The sequence below is a fragment of the Homalodisca vitripennis genome, chromosome X (assembly GCF_021130785.1).
Source record: "Homalodisca vitripennis isolate AUS2020 chromosome X, UT_GWSS_2.1, whole genome shotgun sequence".
Taxonomy (NCBI): Eukaryota; Metazoa; Arthropoda; class Insecta; order Hemiptera; family Cicadellidae; genus Homalodisca; species Homalodisca vitripennis.
In genome coordinates this window covers 45,094,471-45,110,316 of record NC_060215.1, presented here as the reverse complement: position 1 = coordinate 45,110,316, position 15,846 = coordinate 45,094,471, and positions in this window count along the sequence as shown.

Below are 15,846 nucleotides of genomic sequence, written 5' to 3'. Positions count from 1 at the left end.
GGAGAAAAATTGACAAGGTTACATTAGATTACTTGAAGCAAAATTCTATTAAAACTATCATATTAAAATGTCCAGTTTTTGTGTGGAAAATAAATTTTTAAGACAGAAGGTGATAAATAATACATTCCTGTCGTATTATTCCAACAGTTTTCAGATTGCTATAAAACTGAGGTTAAATACGCTACATTACTTTTTTGTATTTCATACATAAACAGATGTTTGGGCTCATTGACCTCTCAGTAGCTGTAAAACTTTAGCACTTATTGTGTGTTTAATAATAATAATAATAAATATTTTATTCCATAAGACATTTTTACAGGAAATGTATCGGCATCGTCAAATTTAGAGAGCTAAAATTTTCCATACACTACCACAAAATTCTCTTTCATACATACATTGTTTGCCGTCACACTCTCTCACTCATTCGAATTGTCCATCTCTAGTCCCTAGTCAGTCTGTTAATCGAGGGTCTCCCAATTAAATACCATAAACTAGTTCGTGTTGTAAAAAGCGTTTGCGACTAAAGTTGATTTCAGACGAGCTTTAAATGCCTTCGGCATTGGGGCATTTTTTTATCGAATTTGGTAATCTGTTGAGAAAGAGAACTCCTACCTGGGAAGGCAAACGTTTAAACAGTACCGTCCTGTGTGCCCCAGTTCGGTATTTGTTCCTGCCTCTAGTTACATAAGAGTGTATGTCACTACCTCTTATGGCATTATATTTAAATAAAAAAAGACAGTTCTATAAAATATAAAAGCAGAGCAATGTCATTAGTTTTAGGTGTTTGAAAGCTTACCTACACGACTCTCTACTATGCAATTTGGCAATTATTCGGATCGCTTTTTTGAAGAATGAAGATTCTTGAGAAATTTGAGTTTACGCAACCTCCGCACAAAGTTAATCCGTAGGATAGGTGTGGGTAGATTACTCCATAGTATGCCGTCATCCATATCTGGGTCGGGAAATACTCGGATAGTTTTCTCAAAACATATATTCCTGAGGATAGTTTTGAGCAAACGTGGTCTACGTGACAGTCCCAAGTCAACCCTCGATCAAGGTGTATTCCAAGGAATTTTGTTGTGTAGACTTCTTTAATCTCAGTATCGTCTAACATTACTGTCGGACTTTTGTCTGCGTTTGTGTTTCGCAAACATAATTGGATGAAATTTGACTTTGTCGAATTGGTTTTGAGATTAAGCTCATTAAAGTGTTGAACTGTGTTGTTGAGCTCAATGAATGTTACTTTTTCGAGTTCTTCGATTGAATTCCCGTTGAGACAGAGAGTCGTGACATCTGCATACTGGACGATTCGTCCTTGTTGAACAGATGAGCTGGCATCATTAACGTAAATGAGAAGAGTAAGGGACTAAGAATAGAGCCCTGCGAAACTCCATACTTCAGTATTTCCTGTTTTGATTGAACGTCTGAAATATTTACAACTTGAACTCGATTACTAAGAAACGATTCGAGCCACCTGAGGGTGATTCATCGTATCCCGTAATGCTCCCATCTGGAAATGAGGATACGGTGGTCAACACAGTCGAAATCCTTAGAGAGGTCCATAAATACACTTAGAGTATCCCTGCGACTTTCAATTCCCTCCACTATCCAATCCACGAGATGCACGACTGAGTCTATTAATTGTCGATTTTCTACTTCGGAAGCCGAATTGGTTCACTGAGAATAAATTATGGCTTTCCAAAAAATTTACGCATCGTCTAAGGAAAACTTTTTCAAATATTTTGCTGAAGGCTGGCAGCATTGAGATAGGGCGCTAATTTTGGGTTGAGAAGGGGTCGCCCTTCTTGAAAATCTGTGTGATCTTTGCAATTTTGAGAGAGGAAGGGAATGATCCAGAGAGAAAAGAGAGGTTAATTAGATGCTCTAGTGGCCTAAGCAAATGCCTTGATCATTGCTTGAGGAGGCATGTAGAAACGTGATTAGTCGTTTGATCGTTTTGAAGGGAGCTCTCTTATCACTCTATCAATCTCCCTCTCTGAGACCGGAGCCAAAGCCATGGAAGCTATGCATCTTGGTACTAATGAAGGGGGTGACTGACTCTGGGTTGCTGGGCGGTGCCCTTGGTTAGTTCCTACCGAAGAAAAAAATGTGTTGAATTCATCTGTGACCCTAGAAGGGTCATTGATAAGTTTTTTGTTGACGTTGAGTTTTATTTGTTTATTGGTTTGTGTAGTCTTATTGTTGATTATGGCCCAAGCTGTTTTTGAAATATTTTTCGACGTGATCAGAGCTTTGATTATATCATTAGCTTTTGCGGCTTTAATTACTTTTCTATAGATTCGTTTGTAGTTTTGGAAGAAATCATTAAATTCTTGATTTGATGAGTGCTTTTTAATTTCCGAAAAAAATAGCAATTTTTCTCTAGAAATTAGGATGCCTTTTGTTATCCATGTACACCTTTTTTCCTCGAGTTTTGTGAAATTTGTTTGAAGGGGCAGGTCTCGTTCAGGTGGTAGTTGAATGTTGATTAGAAATTTTGAAATTGAGGTGTTTGAATGTTTCAAACATATATTAAATATGAGATTTTCTGTAATGTCGCACCACAAATGAAGTAAATATGACTTATTTTAATAAGCAATATGATGGCTGAAAAGCGCTCTCTAAAACTTAAAATGGATATCAACGGCTTATAATTGATTTCTAAAGCACCACCATGTGCTCCTCCGTAGACTAATAGACACGGTCTCGGCTCTCTAACTGAGAGATAACGGGTTCAAATCCCGGGGAGGGCCAATCGTGCAAAGACACGAATAAACAGTGTAATTAGTAGATAAATAAAAAATAATAAAAACAAACAGTGTACGTCGAAGCCAGAATAGCTAAGCTGAGGCTTAAAAAAATAAAAGAAACAACCATGGGCTGCGGGTAGGCAGACTGCTTTCAACAACAGGATGCTGTCTAGTCACAAACATAAGCAGTAGCTCAAAGTTGCTTGACTCGGTTATTTTGCAACAGCCACCGTACCCACTACACTACACCGTTACATGCCCATTGTGGGATGGTCAATAGAGCTGGTGTGGAATAGTAGAGATTTTTGTCAAGTACAGTTATAGATCGATGTTTATGCTCTGATAAGATATATACAACAAATAGAAGAATGAAATTAATTACTCATCGTAGCTGGATTTAGTGTGCTCATAACCTTTTTTTAAATGGTTATAACTATGCTGCAGGATGCTATGGATCATTTCCCTATCTATCGCCTCCTTTAAAAGTACTTCCTTGGCCATCCTAGAACAGCATTACCCTCCTTAACGCATTTTCGCAACACAGCATGCTGTTATTTATTAATTTATTTTGTAAAACATACTTTATTATTATAGATATTTACTTTTTAAATATTGTTATGCTATTGCTTCATTTTTAAACTATTGTTATGTCATTGTTATCAAATTATTTATTATTAAGTTAAAAATGTTCTAATTATTTACAGCTGTTATTGCTATTTATATTATTTATATTATATCGTTGTTATTATATTATTTACTATTACATTGTTGTTATATATTATTTATTATTATATTGTTGTTATATATTATTTATTTTTAATACGTTGTTGATATGGTAATATTATTACGTTGTGTGCATTTAATTATTTTTACTATGGTATTATTATTATTATTATTATTATTATTATTATTGTACTAACACCATAATTATTTTGAACTTCTTACTTTGAATATTCTTTTCAGCTTTTTCTACCAAATTGTGCAATTTTTTTATGTAATGGGTTTACCGTAAATAAATAAATAGGCAAGGTACCTTTTTTAGTACCAATAAGATAACAGGGGTTACGTAATACCAGTCGTCCAGCTGACTACCACCGCGATGCAGCCATACATTTGACATCGAGCGTGATCTTGTTTTGTGGAGGGGTATTTGTTATGTGTTTCTTTATTTATTTATATGTAATGTGTTGTATAAATGAAATTTTAAGACAGGACCTGGCTATCCACCACATGACTACTAAGGCCCAACGATGATGATTAACCTTCAAAGCATGTCATCATTTCGAATACATGCATTTGTATTGAATTGACGGTAGGATATGAAAACCTATTTTATTAAATCATATAAATCGATTCTTGGCTATCTAAAATGAAATATCCCGCCACAACATCTTTGCAAGGATAATAGGAGTATACACTGTGGTTTAGTATATAACTTTTAGCATCGCGATTTAGTGATAATTTCCCTTTGATATACACACATTGATATAAATAAAAGTGTACACATAAACAAACTAATGAAATCTCAAAATGTACAAACCCAGTGGGCTCTTTTCCGTATATTCATCACCGTTAACAATATTATAATACGGTTAGGTAACCTAATCTAACCCAACATCCCCGTTACAACCCCCACAGCCAAAGCACACATAGTACAAACTAATGTAAATAAAAAGTGCATTATATTTACAACTACTTCACGATTATTGGTTTGAAATAAACTGTGAGAATTACTCCAACACTTTTTGAAACAGATTTTCGGGTTCATATATTGTGCGCCATTTATACCCGCATAGGTATTTGTTAATTAAGACTGAATGTACCACAGTGCCGCTTATTGTGTGATTTCACTTTAGACCGCATATTTTTGACTGTGTTAGCATGGGCCTGATTCTCTGGGTCAATAATATTCGATGAGTGGTTGACCGTCATGTGTTGGTAGTTACCTTTAAGTCGGGTGTAAGCAAAAATAATCTCTGGTTGTTCAAAACACCTCTCAATTGTAAAAAACCGCTCTGACTGCACTCAGTACTGTCGCATTCACCAACAAGTGAAAACATTCGTAATTACGATTCGAGAAAAACTTGTCTGGACTGGCCGCTGGGTGCAAGGTTGTATTTGTTTATCACTAAGGGATGGAATAATACATGCATGCATCCGAGAAGGACAAAAAAATCCGAAATAGACCTTTAAAAGTTAGTTGTATATTTACGTTATAAGTAATTAATATTATTAGTAATGGTGAATTAGCGGGAAAGGACCATTGATAATGTCAATTGAATTTTCTACGACAAGAGGATTTTCAACGTATATATATATATATATATATATATATATATATATATATATAAAATTGTGAGAGTAATTATAATCTACATTACTTTTAGTTAAACTGTATAACTTAAAAGAGCATATCTATCTGCTATGTTTATTTTAAAATATCTCGATTTCTAATAATACCTGGAAAAGCTTTAGTTCAACTCCGGACACCGATGCATAGATGTGAATAATAATCCAGCAAAACTAACTGGGCAAAAAGTAAACGTGGTTTAGGAGAACCATATGTATATTACTTAAACATTGTATGTAGCCAAGAAGGTAATTTTAAAAATTAAAAAATACTTATCTTAGTAGAACTGTATAGAAAATATTACAACTCATGTTTAAGGGGAGTCGGATGACCCTATCCCGTTGGTGTTAAATAAAATATTTAAAAATTCTTATCTTCCTAAAACTATTAAGATAGTATTAAATAATGTAAATTTACGAACATGCTTTTTTACTATCACTAAATATGTACATGAATTTATGAATGTATGAAGAATTTTATAATTGTTTAGGTCTTTAACTTAATTTAAACCTCATAATTTTAGAACTAACAAATTTCACAAACCTATTTTCTAATTGTGCGGCCATGTTTTATCATAAAAAAAATCTTACCCTATAATTCAGAAGAAATAGGGAGGGACTCCAAAATTAAAATACAGGTTTTAAGAAAAGAGTGTGATGTATATTTTACTAGATTAAAAGAGTGATAACATATCCTAGTGCATTCCAGCACATATGTAGGATTATGTGGATCTTCATTCTCGTCATACTCCCAATTTCAAAGTTTCTTTATTAACAAGATTTTATTTTTGAATCCGAGATACAGGTAAACTACATATTTGTGGGACTTTCTCGCATTTTCTATCCCCGATTTTAAAAAATTTGGAAAGAATTATAGGTTAAAATTGATTTAAATCCTTAAAATTGTCAATTTGTAATCAAAGCCACTAGAGTAACATGATTATATTAATATAGTCATAATTTTATTTTTCTGGGTGGTGTTTTGGTATTTATGCCATCTGTAGGGGTTACTAACTAGTGTACAAATAAATAAAATATTAAAGTATTAACACAATTGTTGGATTTTACTCAATAAAACTTAAATTAACCATAGACGTACCGGGATTTATAAATTTATATCAAGTTAAGTGAATCCCTTTAATGCATATCGTATGGGTATTCTTAGTGACTTGAGCAATTATAAATACAGCCAGGTGAGGATTATTAAAGTCTATAACAAATCGTTCATAATCAATTATATTGAGTAAATCAGATAGTAATGTAGGGATATTTATTTTCCTTTGTTCATTAACACATTAGTACGTTACACATTTAATTGAAATATATTGTGTTCTATATGGAACTCACATGGATTACATTAAATGTTATCTTAGAGATCAATACAGTTCACCTACATTTATATTATTGTTAGAAAGAAAAAATTAAATTAGACTAATCTATGATCTGTCTATAATCAATATAAAAAACAACGGTCATCACAATGTGAGGTATTAAATAAGGTAAACATTGTATATCACAAGTAAAGCTTTGAAAAACCGATATGAATTGTCGGTTGGTAATAGAAAATATTAGGCTATACGAGTATTCTGTTGGAAAGTCACCATCTAAGGCATTTTGCTACATTAATATCTTAGACAATATAAAGAGAACTGAAATATGCTAACAGAACAGATATTTCATTACACCATTGATCTACAGAAAGAAGATATCTGACAAATTGAACACTGTAGAAACCGCATATCAATAGATTTATTGTACACAAGATACACGATTTTTAATAATATGGCAACAGAAGTTATAAATCTGCTATAAAAGCTTAATGCAATTTTGAAGAGCGTGTTAAATGTTTGATGCGAATGCCGACGAATTTACTTATTGATTATTCCCACTCTTTTAAATAAATATTTTATGCTGTTGGAAACACTCTCTGTATAATGGAGCCACTTGTCAAGTCCGGACGTTGCCATCGGCTGTGTAATTATTGATAGCACCAGAAAAATCAAATATCTTTCCCGATTCTGTGGAAAAACTGTATATTTTAAATCACGAATAATAAAGGTCCTATGTTTACTGATTAAATGAATTACTATTAAGAAAACATATTTGAACCAACGTATTTAAAACAATCTTTTTTTAACATCGTTTTTAAATGTTTTTTTAGAGAACTTTTCTCTGATTGGAAACAGTACAGCCACATTACTCACTTTCAGTAAATCAGAGGCACATTTTCGGATTTATCAATCTCTTGTGTGCCGGAAATATTAGGAAAATTTAGAAGAATAGGTAAATATTACAACATCAGAACTGCGGTTAAAACAAAAACTAAACTCTTAGACAAAGTTTTGAAAAATTTAAACCAATGAATTGGACTCATAATTCCAAAAACTGTGTTCACATATAACATGTAGTTGTAATAAGAAATATATAGTAGGGAGAGACAAGAAAAGCATTAGACGTTTGGATAACCGAACACAAAAATACATGAGAAAGGGGCTAACCAAAATTAAACGTTGAACATTATTGATTATCCAAAGATCATCGTAATATATCAGGGATGTTATTTCTTTAAAAACAAATTAATCGAGGCTTCGTACATAAATTAGTGTCCCAGCTGTTCAGTCAACGATCAGTCTGACATTTTGCCGCTTTGGTTATCAGTTCTGAAAAATAAAGTAAATAGGAAATATGAAATGTTAAATATATAAGATTAAGAATAAATCAGGGATGATGATCCACCGTGCGTACATAATATTCTGCTATCAGCCAGTATCTGGTATTTTCTACTATAATATCGCATATGAAAGTACCACTATTACCTGAATTGGTACGGTTATTTATAAAATTAAATGTTTATACTTGTTTTGGCGAACGCACGGCGAGTAACTCCGATTAACTGATAGGATAAGGACATGATCCATAGTATAGGCCTATTTTTTGTGATAAAATAATATTGTCCAAACTGTTCTATCTCCAAGACCTATCAATACAATATCAGAATCTACTTTCATATAATTTTGGTTTGTCTTGTTATGTAATATTATTTTACACATTAAATGTTTACCTAAGGACCATGGCAAACGGTCTCTATTTATTTTAATACAACACTAATTAAAAAATTGATCATATTTTTAAAAAAAGAGTAATATCTAAAATTCACATGTTAATTCCAGTCACATTAAAGATTTAACACCACAGTAACCCTGTCAGCGATTAGTTACTGGAAAAAATCATGGTTCAGAACGCGTGGTTACTTTCGACGGTGACGAATGTAGCAAAGAGAACACCGGATTTTCAGGGGAGGGGATGGGTTCAGGTATGAAAAAGGTAGATTTACTGGCACAGCAGTCATCAGGTAAAATGTATACCTACTTTAAGCGATCCGAGGACAGCGTCGGAATTCTTATATAAATTACAGTAGTCTTGCTGGATCCGCTGACTATAAGATACAGACTCAAGTGTGGTGGTGCAGGCTCTTGGACGTTTCGTTGCTTACAGATACAAAACCTTCACGACTAGGCCGATAGATATGTCGATGGAACCTATCTTCGTTCACAGACGCACGGTAGGCAGTAGTTCATAAAAGTTCAGCGCCCAATAAGATCCTCGGATAGCGGAAGAGGTCAAACTTGAACTGTTTGTACTGGTCCGTCGTGATACACAGTTGCGTACCAAACCTGCAAATAAAAAATGAGTAGAGGAAACGTGTGGCGGTATCTGCTTTGATATTTTTCATAGGCACATATCTGGAGCCCTTGAGACAGGTAATAATCCGACCACATTAATAAAAATATGTTGAAATCTTTAGAAAGGCGGAGCTATAGTTGTCCACATGTGCAAGGTTATCTTTGATTTCTGTCAATGCAATCCCAGAGGTGGCAGTCAGATTTTTAAAGGTCAGGAAACACACTGTGTTGGTATTCGAGATGTTGTATTTTTCCCTGGGTGAACAGGACGTGACACTCTTAAATGCAGCCTTCCGAAAACTCATCGTTATGAACGATTGGAATATGGAGCTAGATTAGTTACACTACTTTAGCTTAGAATTGAGTCTCGCTTACTGGGACTAGCTGAAGGTTAAACCCCGTTTGAGGCACTGCTGTATGCCGTTGTCACGAGACTGTGGCTTAACCACTGCTTCGCAGTCTATGCAAGCAGAAACTGTTTGACACCTTTACAACGAGTTATCCCTCATAATATAGGATCCGTATATGTAGCAGATGTCCCCTGTGAACTAGCCGTTATATTATAGATGGCGGAACTGATAAAGCGTGCATTTTTTAGGCTTCTTATGGAAACCGAAGTTTGGGGACCTGTGATCCATGTAGATGGTGAAATCCGTATCCTCGACTATAAGCAAAAATCTTTTAACTGCCGGGTTGAGCTGTTAACTCTCATTCGTAGGCAGCAGGCTAAGGTTCTTAGAGAACAGATCAAACAGTGTTGTCAGGTACGTTACATAAGAATGCCAGCGGAGCATCCTCTGTCCATTCTGCAATTCTCGGTCCAGACAATCTGTGCTTTACTTTTTAGGTTCAATTTCAAGAGGACGTGTAGTGGTCTTTGTAGTAAAACAGCGTTCGGCAGGGAAAGCGGGAAAAAATGAAGCATGTGATAAGTTTGAGAAATGTATATTACAGTTTGAACCTTTCCGATATGAGGTAAGGGTTTAGAGCCCTCTCCGGAAACGAGGAAGCGCAGAAAATGTACGTATTCGGCACCCAGAATGCACTTTCTGGAGTTCACCAATATTTAAAAGGTTGGTCATTCCAAATACTACGGCTGATGAACGAGATACTCTTCTTCGTACTGTTATGCCACAAAAAGATCCTCGGTGTAGTAGTCATACCAGATATCTATGTCCCTCAAATCATCACAGATGATGCGCTGGAAGGTATGTGCTGCATTGCAGAGTCCAAATTATTAAGTAATTCAAAGAAGTCCACCAACGTAGTTATTGGTTTCCAAATCCATAAGATATGTTGAAAAGAAAACTTCTCCACCGTTGAGTATGTAAGAGATAGGATTCTTACTTAGGAAGTTGGAAATAGGGTAACGGTCAATAACGGTTTTGGATTCTGTAGGCTAGAGCCTTTCTTGAGAACCATATGCAAAAAATAGGACCAGCATCTCGAAGACAATGTGGTGATTTCAATTTAAACTATATTGTAAAACTCCGCCTTGAAAATTCGAGTATATTAGGAGGTAGAGGTTGAGGCTTACAGCAGGATGGAGACCAGCAGTAGTCCTGATATAGAACTGTGTGTTGTGTTTGCCTTCTTTTCAACCAAACACTGTCAGGAGACGTCCACTATGAGATCATAGTGGTGCAGGACGTGTACTCGAACAATGGGTTTGGCTAAATCCACTGACACGCCACATAAACGGTCGTCTGATTCGAGGAATCTAGATTTACTCAACCAAATTTTAGGTAGGAATCCGCGTTTTGTTCGCTGAAAATACCTTGCAGAATGTGTCCTCAATCTTCTTTACAATAGAATAGATATGACACTCACACTCATTGACATACACATCTGCTCCAGTGTCCAAAAGAAATGGCTTTTGTAAACCTGTCCGTGATAAAGACTACCATACCGGCAAAAGCGCTTAGATGTCTCGGGAACTCTGTAGCTTCCAGCCCCCATATCCTTTTGTTCTAAGAGCTATCTCGTATTTTGGTCCTGGTGTACGCTACAGTCGATGGATGTATTCAGTTTTCAGCTTCTGATACAATTTAGTAGCTGGATTAGAACGTCTCTAAACTCGACTGCGTATTTGGCATCCAGATTTTCTGAAGATTAATTAAACGTGTGTCATGTGCCAACCAAATAAAAATTGTTCTCAATCTGCGCAAACCGTAACTCAGGACCATCAGGTTATAGAGGTAGAATCTATTTAGCAACCTGGTTCACTATAGAAGTGTCAGTATTTGGCACGGTGTCGATTTGATTATATTGTAGAACTAATTTCACTTGTAACTTATCACGTCTATTACGCAGATCACGCCAGTAAATCACGTCAGGGTCACCACTGTCGTGAGGTGGTAGTGAAAAACTAAATTTTTATCCTGCAGTAAATGTTTACAGACGGTACTATGGTTAACTTACTCTCTATTTACATACATTGCAAAACTGAATAAATGCCAACAACTACACTGACCATAATGATTTTTAATTTATTACAAAGGTTGAACTGTCGTATTTTTATTCGAGTTGCGTGTTATAATTTAATACCACAGGTTTGTTAAGAAAATTATTTAATGGAATATGGACATACATTACAAAATAGTCCCCTATCAAACAATGATGTTAAGTCCTCTTGCAATTGCTTTCACAATAAAGTCATTCACATTTAGCATAGACTATAGCGTATAGTCTGCTGTAGTGCTATTATTTTATACTGATTGTATGTTATTGTAATAAAATTGGTCCAAACAACATTTTCTATTATGATTATTACTTACTGCTTTACCTTACCTTGCATACTCTATGTCTCATACTAACGGTAGAGGGACATTAAGATAAACATTATATTTATAAGTGTTCAAACTAGTTCTTATATTATTTGCGAGACAATAGCTTTGCAAATAAAACAGTATATGTTATTCCAGACGAAATGGTTTGACATCCTGCCTGAGGCTGTCGGTGAACACTTTTCCGCATGGCTCTGGTAGCATTGCTGTCTGTTGTCTAATTCCTGACAGTTTTCGTCATCGGGCAGACGGTCATACACGCTGAGTCACTTCAGACAATAGTTTTGTATTGAATTCAAACACTTTCTTTAACTAATATGTTGTCATAAACAGCTGTGACAGACCCTTTGATAGTCATCGTTTATTACGACGTATAATCAATGCGGGTAGCCCGGTTTCATGCACCTCAGTTGAAGGTGGATTATTATGAGTTATCTTCCATCTTCTATTTATTTTTATATATAATGTTTATTTTGAAATTCAGTACCCTCTTTTGGATAATAAACATAAATCTCATTAACCTTTTATTCCGTAATAATTAGAACAAATAAATAAAGCATACTTAAATTTCATTCATTTATTCAAATGCACAGTAAATGTAATTAAACACTCTAATTATTTATTTGTATAAAAAAATTCCTCATTCGTTAACCTATCTTAAACTCTCAAGTAATACAGACTACACTGCCTGATTGGACACAGTTTTGGATGCAAATGTAACCTGATAGATGGGCATTGATTCTTATACCTCACAAATCTCTATTCTCGACCACTTTCACCTTCCTGGGTCATTTAACAGCAATTGATTTTGGAATTGTCTACTACAAACAGACACTAATGACACAGAAACAGCCATTTACTTATACCTTTGAAATAATCAAACTCAAATATAACGCATTGTGAATGCTCTACATTGTACACAATTTTCAATCAAAAAAACACCCTACGTCATATTTACCCATTCACGAATAAATATGACTCATATTAGGGCATTGTTTACATAATCATTACACATATCTATTCCTCAAAGATACCATAACAAAGAAATAACAAGGCACTAGTAACTCATGAAATAGTTCTTAAAAGAAAAGATAAACTTGCATGATAGTATCCGGTGACGATACAATCTACAATATGATACAAGTAATGGGGAAAAGGTTGTTAAGATAATAAAGTTGGTTAAAGTCATTAGGGTATCCGTTATGTATGTTAAAGCTCATTTGGTTATAATGGCCGGTTTAACATTAGTGACTTACAGATTACAAAGAACTTTTTCAACTTGCAGTGTTTTATAGCGTCATTACCTGTAACCTTCACAGGATGTGGTGATAATGAACTTTTAGTAATAATTGGAGACTGTTCCTTTGATTACTAAACCATCTTTTATATTAACTTCATATAAGTGCTATTCTATGTCACATATTTATTATTTATTAGGTATATACTTACAGACATTTAATTATCTAATAACTATAGTCTTAGAAAGTAGTAAATTTCCGCCGGTTTTAATAACATCACCAAAATATTAAGATTCTGAGATAATCATAACAATTAGATGTAATCTTAAAGTCTTAAAAATTAATCTTATGTCTTACAAATTGCCAAACGTCTGTAAACAAGCTGTATATGTATTTTTTTATCAGAAAAGTGGCAAAATCTGCGATGGAAAAAATATTACTATCAAATTAAATTACAATGACCATAAATGAACCAGTTTTACAATTTTTTTCTTGCTCTTGGGAAGAAGGAAAACTCAACATTAGCGCCAGAAGTATAATTCACACTGACCAGAAGTCTCCATACAGGTTAGTACCGTAGGTTGTAGAAAAGCATCCGTGTAGAAGTATTGCTTTTCGCACGGGCAATTATATGTGGCATGCTCTCGAGTGGGCAAACCATTGAGTTTGTTTATTTTAGCTAAATATTGGGTAACAAAAAATATTGTTGAAACCGTTGCGTTCAGGGATTTGTCATTAATAATGTTAGCAAATGTATCATACATGATATATATATATATATATATATATATATATATATATATATATATATATATATATATATATATATATATATATATAGAGAGAGAGAGAGAGAGAGAGAGAGAGAATAAATTATATTAAATGAGAAAACATGAATGTTTAATATTTTTTAATTTTAATATTCATACATCACATTGCACATACTAATAAGACTTTACATGGCAAAACAACGTTGGCCAGGTCAGCTAGTAAACTATAATAACAATGTTTTATAATGTATGAGGCAATTTCTAAGTTATTAGCATAATATAAAATTTAAATATTTTGCTTTATTTTTTGCCCATTACACTTCACAAAAGTTATATGTACTATTACCGGTTATATTTCATATATACTGTACACGTCATTGCTAGGAATAAAGTCCATACTTTTTTGAGGTAACGTTTAATACATATTTCTGCAGAGTGCCAGTGACTTCTTAACACTCAGGGAAACCCCTTTTCAAAGTTAAAACTTGAGTTGTTAATAACTTGTTTCATAAAAAGAATTTAATAGTAAGAGTTAAAAAGTTTTAATTATCGTGGAAATTTTTTTCACCTTTAGTTAAAGTTAAATCTGGAACCCATAAGCTGATAAAATACATAACCCAATATACATTAAGAAATAAAGGCATATAAACATAAGTAGATTTCTGGAACTAGATTAAGATGGTATAAGCCGTATGTCCCAAATATCCTCTTTCTTATAATAGTTGAGAGTTTGTAAACATCCTTTACCAATAAGATCATTCCGGGATGTTTTCAATGGATTTAATAATGCCTACTTCTCTCTGTCATTTGGTTTGGGGAAACAACAAACGTAAATAATATATAGGAATCCACACTGAGTAATCGAGTAAATCAAATATAAAGCCTTGATGGACAAACCTACTACACAAAGAAAACATACTCCTGGCGTCTCGACATTAGTTCTGTTTCAATAAAAAGTCTTTTCACTCCTTATAATTGTTTTACATTTAAAGTGTGGTATTCACAATACTAATCAAGAGTTTTTAGTGAATAAAACTTGTTTACGTCTAAAAAATTCATGTTCAAAAATATAGTTTAGAAAAGAGTTTCATGGAAGCATTTATATGCGAGGTATCACGCTACAAGTCTATAAGAAAGAAAAATAATATTGTAAACATTTTAGATAAACAGTTAACTCTATCCAACATATCAAAGTTATGTTAAACTTTATATCCGTATATTTATTAGTTAACATAAAAGTTATTCAGAAAATCCCAAGCGTTCATGGTTTTAAATGAAGTAAGAATATATTAAGACGAACAGAATTGACAATTACTTATTTTCCACCTGAGTTAGGAATAATGAAATGATTTAATACACTGTGTTTCCTTTCACGTTTAACAAAATAATATAGGGCCACATTTCTTAAAATAAGTTATTTTACTGTAGGAGATTTTCGTATGAAATAAAAATTTTAGATGCATGTTATATAATCAAGTATGTCATTTCATTATACGAGTGAAAAAACAGGTAGTGTATATTTAATTTTATTTTAAAAAGGAAATAAATAATTGAAACTGAGAATAAATATAACATTCCCCGCCTTACAAAAAACATTATGGATTTACAGTTATAAAAATCTTTACTAATTAAGTATTTTTATACTATCTTACAAAATTTTAATATTACATTCTATATTCAAACAAGTTAGAAGTGATGTACAAAAGTAAATACAATTAAAACTGCTTTCTTCCACAGGATAAACTTTTTGTCATGTTCGACGTGCAATAAGTTACCTTCCCTCTCGTCACAACTTGTGAAGTCTGATGGATTATATCGAACAGTTTATTACTGCGATTCAACAAAAAGTGCTATCCAGTTCACTTCACTTCTTATTAATATCGCTTTTTACTTAGCGCTTTTAACAGCTACATTAAATGATGTTTTATTCTCATTTTATTTATTTTCTTTACTCCTTTGACCTTTAAAGGATATTGAACATCTCTTTTATTTGGTGTCAAGTCGTTTATCAGTTATGAATAATAAGGAAATATTTAAATTTTAATTTAGTAGCTAAAACAAGTGGCTTTCTTGATATCCCGTTGTATAACTGTATTAGCTAGTCATAATCAAACCCTTTCTGAATCAAATTCCTAAGTATGTATGAGCAAAATGATCGTCATTCTAGAACCCTTTCAATTTGTAAACATCTCGGGTGAGACTAAAATGTAGTCCCTGCAGATGGAAACAATATCTGACTCTAAGAGGTAAAAAAAAACATAATCTTATAA